The following is a 21,872-nucleotide window of genomic DNA, read 5'->3' as shown; positions in this document are numbered from 1 at the left end:
AATGGTGCTGTTCCATAAGACACCTTATGGTCCCTTTACTGAAATAGGACATAAGGTGTCTTCTGCTGCAGGAAGGTGTCTAATGGAATAGCACTGCTTAAAAAATATGTCCCTAAAGGTTTTTCAAATTGTTTAAAAATACTTATGCATTCAGATTTTTGTTTTTTTAAATGAGGTGCCAATCTCGTATTTAACCAATGAAACACCCGGCAGCCATTTGTTCTGTTTGGTCCTTGGTGTAACTACCTCTTTAACATTCATTCCACACAGACTTTACTTTCACAACACAGCTGAAAATATATGTAGCCCTGGTAAGATTAGGTGCTATATATCTATAATCCTCCTGTGTTTAATCCCTGCTAAGGGCAGGTGCCAGGAGTAATCATGGATTTTCCCTACTTCTGACACTGTGCTGAGTAAGTGAAGGTACTGATGCAGCTACCAATATTAGAACACTTACCTGAGAAATTCCTGGGAGATTCTGGGGCAGTCTCACAGTAAATGCCTCAACATTTTTGTAAAATTCTTAATGGCCCATCGGATTAACACAGCAGGGGGTCCCCGCAGTCCCATTCAGTTTGCAGGGACTCCCTGCTGTGTTAATCCTATGGGCCATTAAGAATCTCACAGAAATGTTGAGGCAATGTTGCTGCAATGTTGAGGAATTTACTGTGAGACTGCCCCAGAATCTACCCAGGCAGAGTTCTAATACTCGTTGCTGCATCTGTAGGTCACGTGTCCAATCAAGAGACACAAGGGCGGTGCCTACTGGAAGCTACAAAAGAGCAGTGTCACTTCCTATTTAGTGTGGACACAGTGGGACCGAGTGTCTAGTCTAGTGATTAGTGAGGAGAGGAGAGTGAGCAGCCTATGAGTAGAGCTGATAGTGAGGTGGACCAAATACCTCTTACCCTGCTTAGGGGGTAAGGGAAGAGCTAGCCCCACTCTGGATGGCCCGGGGTCCAGAGTGGAGGCAGGGACCATCCTAACGGAGAACAGCTAGCTGCTGTGTACATTGATTGTATCTGTCTGCTGCTGCTGAGAGAAATAAAGAGCTGCTGCTAATTTGAAAAGGAACTACTGCTGCGGCCGAGTTTATTTGAGCATTTGCCCGTTCTCGTCCGCAGCAGTAACCTGGCGCACGCCAGAGGGTGCCGGGCGCGCGCCGAAGACACGGAGGAGCGCCCTCCGATCGGGGCTTTCTCTCTCCCGCTGCCGGGTCCGCCGGGTCCCCCGGAACCCCCTGCCGACGTCCCCCACATCGCGGGACACCAGGGCTCCCTCGGGGAGCCCTGGACGCGCGTGCAGGGGGCGCAGGCACCCGATGACGCGTGACCGCACGTCGATGACGCGCGGCACGCCGAGGGAGTGCGGCTAGCATGCCGGGGCATCCCCAGGCTTGCGGAGCTAGCCGCACTCAAATAAAGTGTGCCGGTAGTGTATTGTGTGAGACTGGAATCTCTCATCCCTGGGAGGGGATTCTGCGGTAGGGATTCCACCCCATATCCCTGGGGCTTACTGCAGATGGAGGCGCTGTACCAGTAGAAGGAGAACAAAGGCATTCACCCCAGAAAACTGTCCTGTTGTTCCCCATGTCACCGCGGGAGACTCAGGCCCTCCTGTTGCCAGCAGGTTTGCACCACACAGAGACATGTAGCCAGACCCCAGAACACCTTAGGGGACCTGATCTGCGATTGGGTGTGGATCCATGGGTTACATATACATGGATGATTAGTAAGGATTCTTTTTTTGTGTCCAATGGATTAAAATCCCTATTATAGAAAATGTGATTGTAAACAATAAAAAATTCAAATTACTATATGTTTTAAATGTTCACATTTAAACTGAGTCAATATATAAAACTGTAAATCAAAATCATACTAACTATTTTTGCATTACTGTACAGATGTAGCCAGACTTACTGTCTTCGGTACCGTGACAAGACATGAGATTCCACCCGGGGAACACATTGTTCACTGCGGTCCGGCCGGCAGTATGTGGCAGCAGATAGCACGGTGGATACCTTTGCCTATGTCCATGGTGAACCTATTGAACGGCATAAGAAATTAACAGGTCTTTTTATACTTTAACTGATTTCAGTGGTGGGCAATTGTTCACATATAAAATAAATTATATTTATCTACTGTACCTTTTAAACATATAATTTTTTTTATAGAGACACCCAGCAAGGGGAATAGATGGAGACAACTTTGTGTGAGACACTTTCAGGTCATTCAACACCTCCCTCGCTTTGTTTATACTGTACGTGGTTAACTAAGAGCAACAATTTAATGTCCCCCTGCTAGAAATTTCAAATAATTTCTAAGATGGCAGGCATACCACTGGGAGGTCCCACAAAGCCTGCCCGGCCCCTTAGAAGCATCCTGATATTCTGGCAGCAACCGCGGGAATATTGGGACACAATGTGCTGTGTATGGATAGTTAAAACTGCAGCCAGAATTCCGTATCGTACTTCTCCAGCGTGAGGAGTTGGTGGAGGAACACCGATCCACCTCCTATGTGAAAACTGACCCGGACTCCTCGTCTAGGTTGGACACAAGGAAGAGGTCCACTTAGTTTTGCACTGTCATGGGAACAGTAATTCTTGCTTCATCTGTATGTATTGGGTTATAGTGACTAAGATTGCAATAGTGAGGACGTTTTAACGTTCTATATAAGTGTTTGCTGCTTTTTTAAGTTCCCATAGGAAAACTGCATAGCCTCAACACCTTCATTAAAAGTACTGAACACGGTGTGCGGATGACACTTCTGGCCCTGAAGGAGATGTAGAAGGAAAATGATTCTCTTAGCTTTTTTTTATCACCACTGAGACAGTGACAAGAGCCTGCATCTTACTCTGTGACCCTGACAGTTGAGGAAATATGTCTTTCATTAAAGCCGAGCCTGGGAGCTGAGAAGCCGGATTTCATTTAAAAAAAGGATAAAGCTTTCCCATACCAAAGAAACACAAACCACAACGTCCCCAGTTTTATAACTCTTATTATGGGACAACAATTCATCTTTGCAAGAACCTTGGGTAGAACAAAAATTAAGTAGGCAGGAGGATCGGTGACCAATTTTATAGAAGTCTCCACATAAAATAAGACTCCAGAGTCTTTTAGTATTGAGTGTGATTTAACTCTTTCTGAGAAATATTATGTAAATTATGCATTTGATATACAGTATGTCCTTTCCTATTGTTTATTGATTTTTTTTTTAAATGTGCAAGCCAACTTATACACATTGTTTGTACACATTTCCTTGTATATATATATATATATATATATATATATATATATATATATATATTATATATATATATATATATATATATATATATATAGAAGAGATCAGTGTATCTCGAAAGCTCGCACAAATTAAAGCATTTCGTTAGCCACAGAACGGTATCATCTATTTATTTTTTATTTATTTATTTATCATCTATTATATATATGTGTGTACAAGGAAATGTGTACAAACAATGTGTATAAGTTGGCTTGCACATTTAAAAAAAGTCAATAAACAATAGGAAAGGACATACTGTATATCAAATGCATAATTTACATAATATTTTTCTGAGAGAGTTAACTCGCACTCAATACTAAAAGACTCTGGAGTCTTTTTTTTATGTGGAGACTTCTATAAAATTGCTCACCGATAATATATATATACAGTGGTCGACAAATCACCAAAAAATCTACTCGACGAACAAAAAAATCTAGTCGCCACCTAGTACCATACGTGTGCTGCACGTATATATATAAATATATATATATATAGACACATATTTATATCGTATTATTTTATGTGTCTATGCATAGTTAGGCTTTCAATTCTAAAAAATAAGTTGAACAGAATGTAACGGGTTCCCCCCCCCCCCCCCCCAATCGCAGATTATACTGTGTGGGTGCAGGAACATATAATGTTACGCGGTATTTGGTGCTATACCTGTTGGCTCGCAGGAGGGCTGAGCTTCCGCCACGGGGAACCTGGGGCAATTATACTATGGACAACTTACTTATAACGATGCAGCGCCTCCACCTGCGATGGCTCCCACCAGAGGGGGAGTGGTTCCTCGCAGGACAAACTCAATAATCATATACACGTGAAGTATAATAACTAAGGACTTTACTACATGCAAGAATAACATATCACATGCATAATAATACCTGTGTCCCTCTCTCGAGGAGACACCTACTGCGTCGCACAGGACGCTTCCCCAACACCAAGTGAACCCACCCAGTGTCCAAAGAAACCCCACCCAATGTCCCGCACTCTTGCAGAGAGTCAATGGGTGACTGCGCAGTCACAGTTAAGCTAAGGGCCCGGTGGTGCACTTATGTATCAGATACCTGCCGAGCACTCCGGTACTCGGATCAGCAACTGGCTTCGCAAAGGGTCAGACGTGTGATGAATCCGTCTGATGCTCCAACCGAACTCCTGGCACGCGTGGACCGCCAGGGCGGTCCCACTCCAGAATAGTTTCTGCGGACCCCAACGTGGGTCCAACCGCTTCAACAGGAACAGCAACAGCCGCTGTGTCCCTATCTAGTCTAAGTGGCACGTGCTACACTATAGGCCGTCCCTATAGTACAGCAACCTGTAGTGGCTTGGGGAACTCCTATGGGCCTAAAGGGGTTAAGGACCTGTCCCACTCCCCTAACTACCCAAGTCCCTTCAGCCTCACTAAATGCTGACAGCCAACGTGCTGCGCAACAAGGTGCCTGCCTGTCAGACCTCACAGCACTGACCGCTGTGACTCTGACAAGGCAGCACTCTAAACTAAGGGCAGCGTCCCTATCTTGGGCCTCCCTCAGCAATTAACCCACTACCCTAGTGGGGGGTTGGGGCCTAACTGGGGTGTGGGTACCTATAGGGCCGCAGGAGCTGTACTTGCTCCCCGTGCCCTTCCCTCACAGCTCCCCTGCTCCAACGGGTTAACCTGAGTGACAGGGTCCCTCTCTATAGAGCAGTCCCTGGCAACACTCTCTCTATCAGAGTAACTAACTACCTCAGACCCTGGGGGTGCTGGCCTAGTACAGCGAGTCCTGGACTCCTGTACCCTACCTCCTTCCTTGGGCTGCTCGGTCTCTGACTGCTGGCTAACATGCTGTAAGCCCGCCAAATGTATCTCTTCTCTAGAGGCTTCCTAAGCCCTATTGGCTCCCTGGTGTCACGTGGGGCATACAGAGGCTCTTGGGATATGTAGTCCCAGCTCAGAGACTTCCCTGGTAGGCTATGGCTTCGCGGGCTTTTCCCTACCTCTCCTGCGCCTGCGCAAGCTGTCCTGGGCTGCCTCAACCTTCCCTGATCTAGCCCTGCTCTCGCGCGAGCTATCTGGGGGCCTTTCGCGCTATCGCGTCCCTGCGCATGCGCAACCCACAGCGCAATGGCGGTGCCCTGCTTCACCGGCCGCCGGGACCTTAGAGACGCGATCGCGGCCTTAGCAACGGCCCGATCGCGTCCCCGGCAACCGGCCGCAGGCAGGGGAAGCCGCGCTGCTCCCTGCTCCAGCCCCCACCCTTGGAAGCAGCCGTCGGGTCTGTCGGCACCCGCGACCGCGCTGCACCAAGGGAGGGGGGTCTCCAGGAGCCACGGGAGCTCCAGGCTACACTCTCCCCCTGGTGGAACTCCAACGTCCTCGCTTGGATAGCAGATGTAATCATGCACAAACATTACATAATAGAAATGCAGTACAGAGAATATACAACACATCACAATACTACCCGAGGCTAGCTGAGACCATTTGTGGGGTGCCCCTAACTGATCATGTAGGGGTACCTCACTTTTGCGTCCGTGAGCCTCCCCCAGAAAAATTTCCTGAAGAGCACACCGGAGCGCAACAGTCACTGGTTCCTCGCTACTTCCTCCCCCTGGTGGAAGGAGTAGCACAATGTCTCTGAAGCAGGCCTTTACCCGGTCATCCGCGGCAGGGATGCGGTAGACCAGGAGGCCAGGACCTTTCCCCGCGGTCCACTACCTGGTGAATGGGGCGCTCCTTTGTGGGCTTAAAGGAGGACAGTCTCCCTGGATCTTTCTCTACACAGTCCTTGTCCCTACAGACTTGTGAGGCTTCCACTGGGAAGCGAGAAATGAACAACGTCTCTTTTTCACCTGGCCGGGGGTACAGGGTAGACACCTTACCACGGCGGTGATTCATGGTGGCCAACAGGTCGTCGGGGACGCTGTCAGTTCCCACCTCGGCTGTATCGGGACCTGTCCACAACTCTTCTGGGACAGTCCACTCACTGGCTCGAAACTCGGGAGCATTGGATCCCAGTCCTGGGACCATTTGGGTCGGAGCGTACGGGCTCACACTCAGTTCAGGAACCGTAGCTCTGGCCCTTTTCACGGCCACCTCCATCGGAGCCCATGGGGAGCAAGGGGGTTCCTTACCACTCGGCTGGCTTGCGATGGGTTTCTCCTCTTCTGGCCCGATAGGCGGTGGGCACTGGTCCACCCGCACCACTGGACAGCTACCTTCTAAGGAGGACACCTCCGCCAGGAGGCGATGCAGAGGGGAGCCCTTCGCCCGGGCGACCAGACTTAAGGAGCCATCGTGCTCCGCGGTCACCTGGAGGCTCACCCCTAACACCCCATGGGCAGTCAACTCACCCTTGTCGTCGATCGGTACTGGTCCCCATTCTAGGACCGATGGTACCATAGGAATACGCCGGACCGGCCATTGTAGGGCACACGGGCCCACAGCAGGGTCCGCAACATCGGGATACACTTCCTCTAGGGCACACGGGCCCACAGCAGGCTCTGCATCCGCCGAGATAGTGTGTTCATTGGTGTCACTAAAGTGGTCCGCCGACAGGCGCATCACCACAAGTGCTGGGTCACTGGATTCACTAGAAGAAGGTGGGGGTATATACACCTTACCCTGTGATTCCTCTGTATCATCGCTGGGGTGGTTCGCCGGTAGGCGCATCGCCACCGATGGGACTTCAACCTCGTCCCGCTCAGGAACCGGACAAGTTTCTGCAATTTTAGCATTTGCAGCATTTTCTGCAACTGGCTCACGCGGTCTCCCAGGGAAGCGGGAACCGCCATTTTGGATCGCTCTGCCATCCATATTCGCAGCAGTTGCAACTTCATGTTTCTCTATCTCATCCACTAGCCTCCTCCAGGAAAGGGGGTCACCCCGCATCCAGGAGCACCGCATCCTGACCACGACAGGATGGTCAGGTATCGCTCCTCTCAGAATTTGATCACAACAGTACACATCCACCTCGGTGTCCTTAATACGATCCCCTTTTCGCATCTCCCGTAGGACTGCTCCAATCCGCAGGAGGAAATCCAATAGCTCCTCTCCGTCTTTCTGACGAAGACTGTAGTACCGCTTCATCAATTGTCCCATGTCCTCTGCTGGTTCTGCAAACTGGGGCACAATAGGCTTCAAGAACCGAGCACCGCAACAGTCACACTTAGGCGCCCACGCCAATGCCTCCCTAGAACAGTCAAAGGTAGGGCTAAAATACTGTATGCTCAGCTCTCCGTCCACTGTGCCGGTCTTGCACTCCAGCGGTAGCTGAAACAGGTCGGCTCCCTGGACATAAACGTTTTGCAGGCAAGTGCACATTAGTGTAAGGGCTTTCACTCCTGGCACATACCGGACCACATACGCATTGGGATGTACCCCCTTACATTCTGTCTCATTCACGTTTGGTTGAAAGTCCCAGTGCTGGCTCCCCCTGGTGGAATCTGAAGGAGGGGCACTTTCTACAAGGGAGTGGGTCTGGCTCTGCACTGACTCACTCACATTGCAGGGGCGGGGCTTAGGTTTTCCCGCCAGCCCTGGACAGGTTTCTGCAATACTTTCCTTCTGTGCCTCGTGCGCGGCACCACGTGCCTTCTGCCGACTTGGAGAAAGTTGCCATGGCGCTGGGTCAGCATAGACTAAAGGGCAGCCCTCAGGAGGGCAGCCAGGTATAAACACTGTGGATGGTGCCTCTGCCAGGCATATATCTTCATCGAATGACACTGTAATAAGCAGCGCTCCCCACGTGGACGGGGAGCCTAGACCTATATCCATCGTAAAGGCGTTATGCCACCCGGGGATTTTATACATATGCTCATAGAGCTCCCGCAGTGGAACAGTGCGGGGAAAACCTTCTACAGCCACCACACTGCGGGGATTTTGGTCCCTCCTCAAGGCCCAGGCGAGGACCTCGTGTCCGGATATTACAGGCATGGTGAAAAATAGGAATTGAACAGTTTGAAAAAAAAATACAGGGCACCCCAGGGCTCTCAGCAGCGCCTCCAAAATGTAACGGGTTTCCCCCCCCCCCCAATCGCAGATTATACTGTGTGGGTGCAGGAACATATAATGTTACGCGGTATTTGGTGCTATACCTGTTGGCTCGCAGGAGGGCTGAGCTTCCGCCACGGGGAACCTGGGGCAATTATACTATGGACAACTTACTTATAACGATGCAGCGCCTCCACCTGCGATGGCTCCCACCAGAGGGGGAATGGTTCCTCGCAGGACAAACTCAATAATCATATACACGTGAAGTATAATAACTAAGGACTTTACTACATGCAAGAATAACATATCACATGCATAATAATACCTGTGTCCCTCTCTCGAGGAGACACCTACTGCGTCGCACAGGACGCTTCCCCAACACCAAGTGAACCCACCCAGTGTCCAAAGAAACCCCACCCAATGACCCGCACTCTTGCAGGGAGTCAATGGGTGACTGCGCAGTCACAGTTAAGCTAAGGGCCCGGTGGTGCACTTATGTATCAGATACCTGCCGAGCACTCCGGTACTCAGATCAGCAACTGGCTTCGCAAAGGGTCAGACGTGTGATGAATCCGTCTGATGCTCCAACCGAACTCCTGGCACGCGTGGACCGCCAGGGCGGTCCCACTCCGGAATAGTCTCTGCGGACCCCAACGTGGGTCCAACCGCTTCAACAGGAACAGCAACAGCCGCTGTGTCCCTATCTAGTCTAAGTGGCACGTGCTACACTATAGGCCGTCCCTATAGTACAGCAACCTGTAGTGGCTTGGGGAACTCCTATGGGCCTAAAGGGGTTAAGGACCTGTCCCACTCCCCTAACTACCCAAGTCCCTTCAGCCTCACTAAATGCTGACAGCCAACGTGCTGCGCAACAAGGTGCCTGCCTGTCAGACCTCACAGCACTGACCGCTGTGACTCTGACAAGGCAGCACTCTAAACTAAGGGCAGCGTCCCTATCTTGGGCCTCCCTCAGCAATTAACCCACTACCCAGGTGGGGGGTTGGGGCCTAACTGGGGTGTGGGTACCTATAGGGCCGCAGGAGCTGTACTTGCTCCCCGCGCCCTTCCTTCCCTCACAGCTCCCCTGCTCCAATGGGTTAACCTGAGTGACAGGGTCCCTCTCTATAGAGCAGTCCCTGGCAAAACTCTCTCTATCAGAGTAACTAACTACCTCAGACCCTGGGGGTGCTGGCCTAGTACAGCGAGTCCTGGACTCCTGTACCCTACCTCCTTCCTTGGGCTGCTCCGGTCTCTGACTGCTGGCTAACGTGCTGTAAGTCCGCCAAATGTATCTCTTCTCTAGAGGCTTCCTAAGCCCTATTGGCTCCCTGGTGTCACGTGGGGCATACAGAGGCTCTTGGGATATGTAGTCCCAGCTCAGAGCCTTCCCTGGTAGGCTAGGGCTTCGCGGGCTTTTCCCTACCTCTCCTGCACCTGCGCAAGCTGTCCTGGGCTGCCTGGGGGCCTTTCGCGCTATCGCGTCCCTGCGCATGCGCAACCCGCAGCGCAATGGCGGCGCCCTGCTTCACCGGCCGCCGGGACCTTAGTGACGCGATCGCGGCCTTAGCAACGGCCCGATCGCGTCCCCGGCAACCGGCCGCAGGCAGGGGAAGCCGCGCTGCTCCCTGCTCCAGCCCCCACCCTTGGAAGCAGCCGTCGGGTCTGTCGGCACCCGCGACCGCGCTGCACCAAGGGAGGGGGGTCTCCAGGAGCCACGGGAGCTCCAGGCTACAAGAACAAATACAGAATTGTAAAGCCGGAGGTAATCTAGTTGCTAAAATAAAACTGTCTCTTAAAAAAAACATTTTTATGAATTATTCAAAGTTTTAAATAAAAGTCTTAAATCCTTTTTCTTTAAAAGCTATGAACAATAAGTAGCTATCACAGCTGATTGGCACTATCGCAGTTCAAAAAATAGATAAATATTCCGGCGCCTGATGGATAAAGTCTTGGTTTAATATTACTAATACTGTGCAGGTGTGATAAATACAAGCGTTTGTAGTCCAAGACGCAACAAACGTTCTGGTCCCTCCAAACGAATATTAATGCAGAAGGTTGGTCACAGCATATGAAAAGAGAAAAATAAGTACATAGCATAATACTGTTTTGTACTAAAATAAACGCCATTTAAGTGCTAGATATAGATGCCTTATAGGTGATTGGTCAATATAAGGAAAATGAGGGGTAAGTGAAAAAAGGGTATTATCGCAGTTCACGGAATAACTCTCATGACGTGGTAAACTAATGAAAATAATGTAGTGGCCCATCAAAATTCAGAATACAGCTGCCATACTATAAACAAAAAGATGTTCTCCTGATGTAAATCCAACCTGTTTCACAACTAACAAACCACATCTCTAGAAAGATTGATGATATCAGTACTCTCATAAGGTTATTTGCACGGCAGATTAGAGGAAATGTATACGGAAGCTGCAGTACCGTCTTAACACTATGAGGTAAGTGACTGAGTGGGTTACTCTGTTGCAATTAGAACCATGTTACTCCAGCTCTGGCATTGGCCTGCATTGGGGAACACCTACAGTATAGCAACAGAAATGAACACGGCTCAAGTCAGCAGGCGGCCTATGGGTCCTAAACCAAACTTGGAGGCTTCCTGTGAGCATATACTGGCTGAGCCAACAGAAGCTAGTGCCTGCAGATTGTACCCAACTGCAAAACATATGGCTATTTAAAAAAAGACATAGTAAAACCTGTATGATTTAGAAAGGGTTTGGTTAAAAGAGTGCACTTAAAAAACATGGTGACTCGCCTTAGAAACTCTGTAAATGGCAAAAGATTGCTAACACATTTATGTTATGACTCTGGAATAAAACTGGAAGCGGTAGATGTTATTTAGTCCATAGATTGTGTCACCTGCAGTGGATTACACATGCACCTACTTGTACATTTTATCATTGCCATTAACATTTATTGAGTGAGGGCTTTCTTCGAAGAGAAACTTGTACTCATTAACAAGAGTTTACACAAAGTCTTTAACCTGTCAGCTAAAATTCCGGTCAGGTTAGAGTGTTGTAAACAGAGCTGCGATCTTATCAGTGATATTTATACTTTTAACTTTAAGGGGAATGTCCTTAGAGTCAGAGAACCATATTAGCAGAACTGAGATGTACATTGGATGTGGAACCCATGGAGGAATAGCAGTGAATGTTCCAATCTATTACTCCTGAGATAAAGCAGTGCATAGCAGCCATTTTCAAACCAAAGCAAGATGTATTTCTTTTTTGGTTGCTATGATTATGGCTATGGACAGCAGTGAACAAGAAAAATATTATAGTATAAATGATCTCAAACTCCTACATAACAGAATTGTATTTCCAAATATTTGCTTTTTGGACCTTCAAAGTGTGTGGTAATTAATTAGGTTCGATTAAGAACTATACACTGGAACCTTATTGCACAAACATTTTCCCTCAAAATACCACATGGTAGAATGATTTGATTTATGAATATTAGTTGTTTCTTGTTGTTTTATGATGTGTTGGGAAGTGTATAAGTGCACAGAAACTGTCTGGTAGGTTGGAACTGGAGAAAATCCTAATACTTTCTTCGCTCCAGTTGTATGCATGGACAGGTTTGATGACAAGTTTGATGCATTGGTCAGGGTGCTTCAAAACCTCTATATTAGATATCTTGGTTTCTACATGTTCTCCATGTAATTATTAGCAATGGGGATTTATTGAGTTAATTCCTGTGACCTGACACAATTCTCATATCATAATTCTCAATTCTGATCTCATTATCATTGACAAGTGTTAATATGTGAGTAGAAAATGAGTATTCAACAATGATATATTTTATGCTTGCTTGATCATCACAACACACGAGCACCATGATTAGATGATGATGTAAGTGGTACAAGGGTTGCAGACAGATTTCCTGGGGCCTAGGACTACAGTTTGTTATTCCCCCCCCCCATGTTTGCAGCCTTGCTGGCCTTCACCATTCATACCTGTATTTCTCTTCCCCCCTCTCTTCCTAACTCTCTCCCCCCTCCACCCCATCTCTCATCTCACTCTTCGCCCCATTCTGCTATCATTCACTTACAGCTTCTCACTCAATCCCGTAAACCCCCTCCTAACACTAATTTTCCCCCTCCTCCCCTCGCCACATACAAACACACACACACACAAATAATTACCCCCTATTCAGATATCACTACCCCCAAAAACACAGGCACCACTACCCCCCAAATATAGACACCCCTTCCCCCCTTACATAGACACCCCTACACACACCCAAATAAATAAACCACTACTCCCTCTGAAATACAGACACCCCTATTCTCCCCAAAACAGACACCCCTACGCACCCCAAGATACAATTACCACTACCCCCAAATACAACTACCATTACCACCCGGATAAAATTACTACTAACCCCCCTCAGATACAACTACCACTACCCCCCAGATAAAATTTACTATTAACCCCCATCAGATACAATTATCACTACCCCCCAGATAGAATTACCACTTACCTCTGTTGCTGCCACAACTGGGACCTGGCTCTCCCAGCTGCCTCTTCCCACGCCATGCCTCACTGTCTCCCATGCCAGGCCTGCCTCTCTATCCCACTGGTGCGTGCCGGAAGCTGGACCCAACTTCTGGGCGGACCCAGCTTCATAGGTTAGGAGAAAGAGGCCCACTGTGGGAAGAGGCAGGCAGCAGCTAGGGTGAGCAGGGGCACGGCTGCGGCAAACAGAGACCCAGCAGGCAGCTGGATGCAGAATTTGGCCAGGCCAAACTTGCAGCGCCGGCTGGCCAGGCACCCCATAGCCCCCAGGCCCGGCTCTCCCCCCTGACAGCGGCCCTGAGTTTATTTCACTCTTTAGGGTTTATACATTAAACTCTGATAGTTCTAATCTGGACATTATCACACATAAACTCCCATTGACTTCAGTGGGAGTTTACGTACAACAGTGCCCTGACCGGCAGCACCACAGTTTAATTCATATCTTTTGTTGAGTTGGCTAGTTTGTTTCCTAAAACATTCAATCAGTTAATACTTTCTTATCTTTATTGAATTATGACTCCAAATTTAGTGTATAAATAAAATCTGCAAGTGTGCTATTTTTGGAACAACTCAGATGAAGATTTAATTTGTGTATGAAATAGAGAACAGCAAAGCCATTCAGAAGTTCTGCTGACTTTCCTTTCTGAAACAATTCATGGCAATTGTTATACTGTAAAAGTGACAATTAATAAACTGTAGCATGACTATTCTTTTTGCACAAATCATGGGCTTTGTATTCGGCTTGGATGAAAACAATCCATTTTTTTTTATTAACAAAGAGAAAACCATAAAAAAGAAGTTCAATGAGTTGTGTCCCTCTGATGGCGCATCACAAGTTTTTAAAATATGTACTTGCTCATCAACTATTCATAACCCCTTCTATAATAATACCATTTAGCTTTGAAGACACTTCCTTGTAAATCATTTTTTAACAAGCGCACTAAATACCCAACTCCTCATTGAATTAGATTATCCAGAGTACCTTTATGTAAAACAGCACTGAGCGCCATATTTTATGTATATCTTCTATTTTACTTTAATTTCTTCCCTCACATGCACACACAAATTGGTGTTACATAGTCACATAGTAGATGAGATTGAAAAAAGACATATATCCATCAAGTTCAACCTATGTAAAATTGATACATTTAGACAACATATACTTATCCTATATTGGTATTTACAGCGTTAACAGTCATATATATATATCTATATCTATATATATATATAGATATAGATATATATATCTATATATACGACAAGAATGACCTAGGCGCAAAAGGAGAAAAGAGAAAAGAACATAGGGTAGTATGTACTGGTAATTGACACTTTGAATGGTAAGATATGCACTCACAGAATAGTAGTTTATAAAGGGCCTTTAATCCACCCTGGGATCTGGACCGGATAACGATCTCCCCCAGTCCTCACGAGACTTCTTTATTCCAGACAATTATATAAAACTGCTACAGGATTCCAATGGTCTGTCCTCCGTCTCACAGGTATACCATATATATAAAGGGAAGTAAAAAACACTAATATAGTGTAATTCTATTTTATTAAAAGACTTTAGTATACCATGATAGGTAAAAAGCTCACATTGTGTTAGCCCTTTAAAAGCAGTTGAGAATATTTGGGAGTCTCTCACACTCGTCCTATAAGCCGGTTCTCACACTGTCCTGCAGTCCTGCAGTTGGTACCCCAATGTACCTGACATGTTTAGGTGATCTCTGTGGTCACAGCTGGTCTGCCAGCTCCTTGCCTCCCTGTACCCGATCACTCGGTACACAGCTCCCACTTCCGTGTCTCGCAGCTGCGAGACTTGCGTCTGGATTTCGCGAGACTCGCACGGTTCTCCTCCGATGACGTCACAGATGCCAGTTACAGGCACAAAGTGTGTAGACTGTCCCCTCACGTCTCCACTCTGCTACCACTAATACAGAATATCAGTCTGCCCTACGCGTTTCTCCGTTTAGGATGTGTGTGTGTGTGTGTCATGGAATGTGTACCAAATACATAATCATCAGTATGGTACAATTATCATGTAACCTACATTAGAATGTCAAGGCTCCCCTTTCTTTTAAACACACATAAGCCTAAACACATACAACCATGGATAGATGAGTTAACTATTGGTTTAGATGGACCTCATACAACAAACCTTGTTTATAGGTACAAGGATGTTGGCCTCACTAATATTCATGTATCTGTAACCCTTCTTGCCCGGCACTAAAGGTTACATGCGCTCGTATTTACATGGTAGTTCTCAGTCTCGGTTACCTTATCAGGGTGCTTGATGCGCGCAGGCTGGGTGTAATTATGATGTGCGCCAGAAACGTTCTTAGTACAAACAACAAGCCTTTATTACTCTTCATTGACACTGCTCTGCAGTCACATATATTTATAAATAGTATGTTTCCTTTACCTCACATTGCTTGCACTCTTTTAAAGGTCTTCCCTAGGTGCCTTTCGCTTAACAACCTAGGCAGGTACTGACACTTGACTTGGCATGGATCAACTGACCGGTCCCCGTTCTGCATAACGTCCGTCATTCACTGTCACTATGAGCCCCTTTTTGTGACCTAGCCAACGCAATGCTGTCAAGGGATCCATATCCTGCTTCTGTATTCTAACTGCCACTTCTAGGCAGATTGGTACTGAGGTCACTATGGACCTGTCTGTAGAGTTGGGTCTGTCATACCTTGGACTCCCTCTAATGGGGACCTCTGTAGGGTATTTGCCTCCTCTGTTGTCAACCATTGTGTTCACCGAGGCCATATCTGTGGGCACTCTCTGAAGGGACACTTGCCCTAACTATGACATAATAAATTAGATTCTTCTTGCCTACTTATATATCAGGAACATATCTATTCTGTATACATGTGAGGTTCCTCCATTGTTACACCTCCAGGAACATGCGTTTGAGAACCTTCTCCTCAGTATATACTGTATACACTATATTGGTGATGTCACTATCACAAGGAAGAAAGTGGGCATGGCTTAGTTTCTGCCAATGTCACCCCTTTGACCCTCTAAGACAGCGGTCTGCGACCTTTCAAGGAAGAAGAGACAATTTTATAAAAAATGTTTTTGTCCAAAATATTCAGAGAGCCGCAACACATGCATGAATATTACACCCCCACAAACACATACATATACTGTACACACACTAATAGGTACAGTTAGGTCCGTAAATAATCGGACACTGATAAAAGATTTGTTATTTTGGCTGTGTACCAAAATAAATTCAAGTTACAGTTAAATAATGAATATGGGGTTAAAGTGCAGTCTATCAGCTTTAATTTGAGGGTATTCACATCCAAATTGGAGGAAGGGTTTAGGAATTACATCTCTTTAATATGTAGTCCCCTCTTTTTCAAGGGACCAAAAGTAATTGGACAATTGACTCAAAAGCTGTTTCATGGACAGGTGTGGGCTATTCCTTCGTTATTTCATCATCAACTAAGCAGGTAAAAGGTCGGGAGTTGATTCCAGGTGTGGCATTCGCATTTGGAAGCTGTTGCTGTGAAACCACAACATGCGATCAAAAGAGCTCTCAATGCAAGTGAAACAGGGCATCATTAGGCTGCAAAAAAAAGAAAATCCATCAGAGAGATAGCAGAAACAGTAGGAGTGGCCAAATCAACAGTTTGGTACATTGTGAGAAAAAAAGAACGCACTGGTGAGCTCTGCAACACAAAAAGGACTGGACATCCACGGAAGACAACAGGGGTGGATGATCGTAGGATCCTTCCATGGTAAAGAAAAACCCCTTCACAACATCCAGCCAAGTGAAGAACACTCTCCAGGAGGTAGGCATATCATTATCGAAGTCTAGCATAAAGTGAAGACTTCACGAGAGCAAATACAGAGCGTTCACCACAGGGTGAAAACCACTCATAAGCCTCAAGAATAGAAAGGCCAGATTAGACTTTGCTAAAAAATATCTAAAAAAGCCAGCCCAGTTCTGGAACAGCATTCTTTGGACAGATGAAACCAAGATCAACCTGTACCAGAATGATGGGAAGAAAAAAGTATGGAGAAGGCTTGGAACGGCTCATGATCCGAATCAGCTCACATCATCTGTAAAACACGGTGGAGGCAGTGTGATGGCATGGGCATGAATGGCTTACAATGGCACTGGGTCACTAGTGTTTATTGATGATGTGACAGAAGACAGAAGCAGCCGGATGAATTCTGAAGTGTATAGGGATATATTGTCTGCTCAGATTCAGCCAAATTCAGCAAAATTGATTGGACAGCGCTTCACTTTACAGATGGACAATGACCCAAAACATACTGCGAAAGCAACCCAGGAGTTTTTTTAAGGCAAAGAAGTGGAATATTCTGCAATGGCCGAGTCAATCTCCTGATCTCAACCCGATCAAGCAAGCATTTCACTTGCTGAAGACAAATCTTAAGGCAGAAAAACCCACAAACACAAACAACAGAAGACAGCTGCAGTAAAGGCCTGGCAAAGCATCACAAAGGAGGAAACCCAGCGTTCGGTGATGTCCATGCGTTCCAGACTTCAAGCAGTCATTGACTGCAAAGGATTCTCGACAAAGTATTAAAAATTAACATTTTATTTATGATTGTGTTAATTTGTCCAATTACATTTGAGCCCCTGAAATAAGGGGACTGTGTATGAAAATGGTTGCAATTCCTAAACGTTTCATACAATATTTTTGTTCAACACCTTGAATTAAAGCTGAAAGTCTGCACTTCTATTGCATCTCGGTTGTTTCATTTGAAATCCATTGTGGTGGCGTACAGAACCCAAATTATGAAAATTGTGTCAGTGTCCAATTATTTCCGGACCTAACTGTATATACTGTATAAGCATTAATATACGACAAACTTACTTTAATCAGAATTAGGGAAAGGAAAAAATATTTGGAGGAATAAAATGCATCTCACAATAATAAGTCCATTTATATAGTTTTTTTTCATTGTTTTCCTGTGACACACACACACACACACACACACACACACACACACACACACACACACACACACACACACACACACACACACACACACACACACACACACACACACACACACACACACACACACACACACCTGCTCCCCCAAATACACACACTACTACCCCCTAAATACACACACACACTACCCCCTTAAACATACACACACACTACTACCTCCCCCCAAATACACACACATACACACACATACACTAACCCCACAAAATACACACACACACACTACCCCCACAAAATACACACACACACACACACACACACACACACACACACACACACACACACACACACACACACACACACACACACACACACACACACACACACACACACACACACACACACACACACTACTATTGACCCCCAAATACACCCCCCCCAAATATACACACATACATACTTACATTGGACGTGCTCTCTCCTCACTATTCTGAGTTTTCACTCCCCTGCTGCTGCCTCTCTCCCTGACTGTGCTGCTCTTGGCTGTGGGGGGCCCGGCTGGCGCTGGTTGGACCTCTTGTTGCCGCTCGGCATCTCCCCAGCTGATGGTATGCCTCCTGCACTGTCCCACACCGGGCTGCTCTGTGACGTCAGCACGCGCCAGGATCAGTCATAAAGTTAAAGGAAATGATCACAAAAGGGGCGCCTGTCCATCAAGGGCTACACACACACTCATAAAGACAGGAATGTTAACAGGATTCATTCCTATGTAAAGTAAGGAGTGTTGTCTGGAAGCCTATACAGAAGAAAAGCATTGCATGTGATGTATGAGAATATGTAAAAGGTACAACAGCCTGTGTTTATTTGCAAGTGTATGAAGATGTTCCCATCCAGGAGAACCTATAATAAGAGTCCTGTTGTGTCACCCAAAAGGTTCTAGCGCCCTATTTGTCATCGCCCAGCCGACCACAACAGCCCCTGAGATAAGTCTAATTATTGCTGAGTTGGACATTATAACACTACACGGATGTAACCTCCATAGGGAGCCAGGCAAGGAGGGTTACAATTGGAAAATAGTACTAAGGATAGTAATAGTAATGCCTGAAAATATAAGATCCTCACCGGCACTGCATGTAGCCTGAGTAATGTTTTGTGTTGGTATATTTAATAGTGCATGAAATCAGTTGTTTGCTTTGGAATGGTTTTTGTGTAATGGCTCAAACTTCTGCTTGTTAACAGGACACTGGGTGTTTGTTCATATAAACTTTTATAGCACAGGGTAGTGTTTTTTTAAATTAAACTTCTGGTGATGAATGTAGTTGCAGTGCCATCTTAAGGCATGAGCTAACTGGGCTATAATCCAAGGCCCCCAACCTTTCAGAGGCTCCACAGCCTATGGCCTAAAATGTAATCTAAAATTTGGTTCTAACTTAATGCAGCAAACGTTACTTAATTATCTTTTTTTTATGTAGCCAGGTCCCCCAGGTTTACCCTCACCTTCGCTGCAATGGGAGAGTAAGGGAAGGTTGCAGAGCGTGCAGGGAGCGCTCCGGTGCACCGGAGGCTCCGAGTCTGCCCGAGGGCGCCGCCATTATGGTACTTTCGCATGCGCAGCGAGTCCCGGAGGCGACGGCGTCAAACGGGAGTTCGTGCATGAGCAGAGAGTGGCTGCAGTAGCGCGCGAAGAATGTGACCTTTTGTGGGTGGGACCCCCAATTTATACTTAGCCCAGGGCCCCACACATTGTTAACACGGCTCTAGGTGTGTGGGGGAGTGGATGACAATGGTGGGCAATTGTAGGACTCAGAACTAGAAAAATACTTGAATTAATGATTGAGAAAGACTCTCAAAATGTTGCAGACAACATGTCACTTTTTGTTTAACTTGGCAGAACACAAACAAACATGTCTGTTTTGTACACTAACAGCAATGAGATTTGAGGTTGAATCCCTGAACAGCAAAGCAACAACTCATTCCCAAGCTCACAACCTGTCAGTTGATGGCATAAAATAACCGAGTATGCTTGTCTGTTCAGTTTATCAAAGCACTTTGCATCAGTTTTCTTCACTTTCAATCAAGTAACAGTAGGCTATTGCAGGGGTGCTCAGCTCCAGTCCTCAAGCCTCCCTAACAGGTCAGGTTTTCAGGATATCCCTGCTTCAACACAAGTGGCTCAATCCGTCCTTGCTTCAGCACAGGTGGCCCAATCAGAGGCTCAGTCTGAAGCAGGGATATTCTGAAAACCGGACTTGTTAGGAGGGTGTCGATAGGACTGGAGTTGATCACCCCTTGGCTACTGGATAAATGTGAGGTATTAGTATATGAGTTATTTGCGGCACAAATGATAATTGTACTTATACGTAACAATTCAAGTGACTTAGCATTATACTTTACTAGTTGCTCCTCATTTAAGTTCTGACCTGAAAAACAAATGTCACATTTAAAAAAAAAATGTTGTTTCATTTACTATAATAGAATAATAATGCATTGAGCAGGTATAGGCCATGAATACAGCTTGCTTCATAAATAGCCCACATCCTTTAAAGCCGTCTTCAGCATAACAGTGCAGCAATCCCTACTGATTCAGGATATATAGTGTGGCAGTGGCAGTGGGGATGCGAGGTATTTAAAATGTGATGTTCAACAATTAAACCTAGAGTATATTTATCTTTCAAATTAAAGCTATAATTCAGTTGCTTGGACAGCACAGCAGTTTTCTGTTCGTGCGTTCTCACCTCGCTCTTATTCCAGTCCATGTGAATGTGTTTCTTTATGAAGTAGTATTCAGCTGTTATAATTTTATTTTTATACTTATTTTTACGGGAAACTGAACTGATTGCACATTTTTTATTTTAACGGAAATTGTGGAACAAAGGCAATTAAAAGATCTGTCTTATAGTCATTTATTCCAGTTGCTGTTGTACACGTTAGACTTAACCAAAAAGAAGAAAAACACAACCTACTCAGAAATCAAGGTTAACATTCACTGCACAGCTGGGTGCAAGTCAATTTAAAAGCAACATCTCATCATGTCTCAGCCAAGTGGTTCCCTTTCAAATGTGAACATGATGCAGTATACTGTACAGCAACAGTACCAACATATCGTGCCCGCTTGAAGTTCCTACTAATTAAAGAGTAGTCGTAATAAATGTATAAAGCATCACACTGTTTGTCTGTCTTGGTTCACAGCAGTTATACACGTGACATGCACCCTTTTTCCATCTAGCCCATCTAATCTTAGAAAAAGGAATCTGTAGGTCATCTCCTGACAAGTAACGCAAGGCAAAACCAGTGCAAAATTAATGCAACACATTTCTAAAAAGAAAGTTATTTTGGTTTCAATGGGTATGCTTTTTAAAATAATCTATCGAGTGCAGTAATTTTTGGCAGGAGACTGTGAAATGGTCCAGTTTTTTTTATTTTCCAAGTAACGCTTGGATGCCAAAGTTGCAACACTATGCATTAGCTTATACTTATTTTCAGAGCGGTCGCTTTGACCTTTTTTTTTTCCCAAACTTTTTTATTAGGCAGGTAATATAATAATTTGCATACATTGAAATGCAACAGTGGCCTAATACAACATGGATTTTTCTTTATTAGAGAGTATTAAGGATAGAAAAGAGCTTCGCCAGAGGAGGCGAGACCTCAGGCCCACATAGTGAACCGGCAAGAGTGAAGCAAGAATGAGAGGGGGGGGGGGGGGGGAGGAGGGAAGGGGAAGGAGGGAGGGCCGGGACTCGTACACTTGGAATGGAGGCCTTCTCTTATGACCAAGGCCTGGTGGGGTGATTTTTATATGAAGTCAGTGGGTAAGCCAAGGCTCCCAGATTTTATAAAAGCCTTCTGTTGAGCGCTTAAGGAAAGCAGTCAGTCTCTCCATAAGCATGACTTCGTTCAGCCTTTTTTTTACCATTTGTAAGGAGGGGGGCGACACCTTCTTCCAGGAGGACGCGACCGCACATCTCGCCGCAGTGAGAATTAAGGATATCAATTTCCTATATTGTCGGTCAATTTCCTCTATGGGCCTGGCCAGTAGGAAGGTCAGCGGATCAATGGGTATTGTGAGGTTGATTACCTCTTCTATTAAAGTTTGCACATTGAGCCAATATTCTTGGGCATGAAAACCAAATGTGGGCCATGTCT

At 46.0% G+C, this 21,872-nt stretch overlaps 3 long non-coding RNA genes across 3 annotated transcripts in view; 2 read left to right on the top strand and 1 right to left on the bottom strand.

Annotated features, from left to right (window-relative positions):
• The window catches only part of LOC142487071 (uncharacterized), a 66,088-nt gene extending 51,705 nt beyond the window's left edge, over positions 1-14,383 (bottom strand). Inside the window, exons 1-2 of the long non-coding RNA XR_012799127.1 lie at positions 14,141-14,383; positions 1,923-2,046 (exon numbers count right to left, since the gene is read on the bottom strand). This is a non-coding gene — a long non-coding RNA (uncharacterized LOC142487071). The remainder of the gene's footprint in view (positions 1-1,922; positions 2,047-14,140) is intronic.
• LOC142487073 (uncharacterized) overlaps positions 1-21,872 on the top strand; it is a 62,045-nt gene that overhangs the window by 32,662 nt on the left and 7,511 nt on the right. The gene's annotated exons all lie outside the window — the stretch shown is intronic.
• On the top strand, positions 1,786-20,835 carry LOC142487072 (uncharacterized). Its single transcript, XR_012799128.1, has 3 exons — positions 1,786-2,073; positions 2,177-2,262; positions 20,642-20,835. It is a non-coding gene; the product is annotated as an uncharacterized LOC142487072 (long non-coding RNA).

The sequence above is a fragment of the Ascaphus truei genome, chromosome 2 (genome assembly GCF_040206685.1).
Source record: "Ascaphus truei isolate aAscTru1 chromosome 2, aAscTru1.hap1, whole genome shotgun sequence".
NCBI lineage: Eukaryota > Metazoa > Chordata > Amphibia > Anura > Ascaphidae > Ascaphus > Ascaphus truei.
This window is presented reverse-complemented; position numbering and strand designations above follow the sequence as displayed.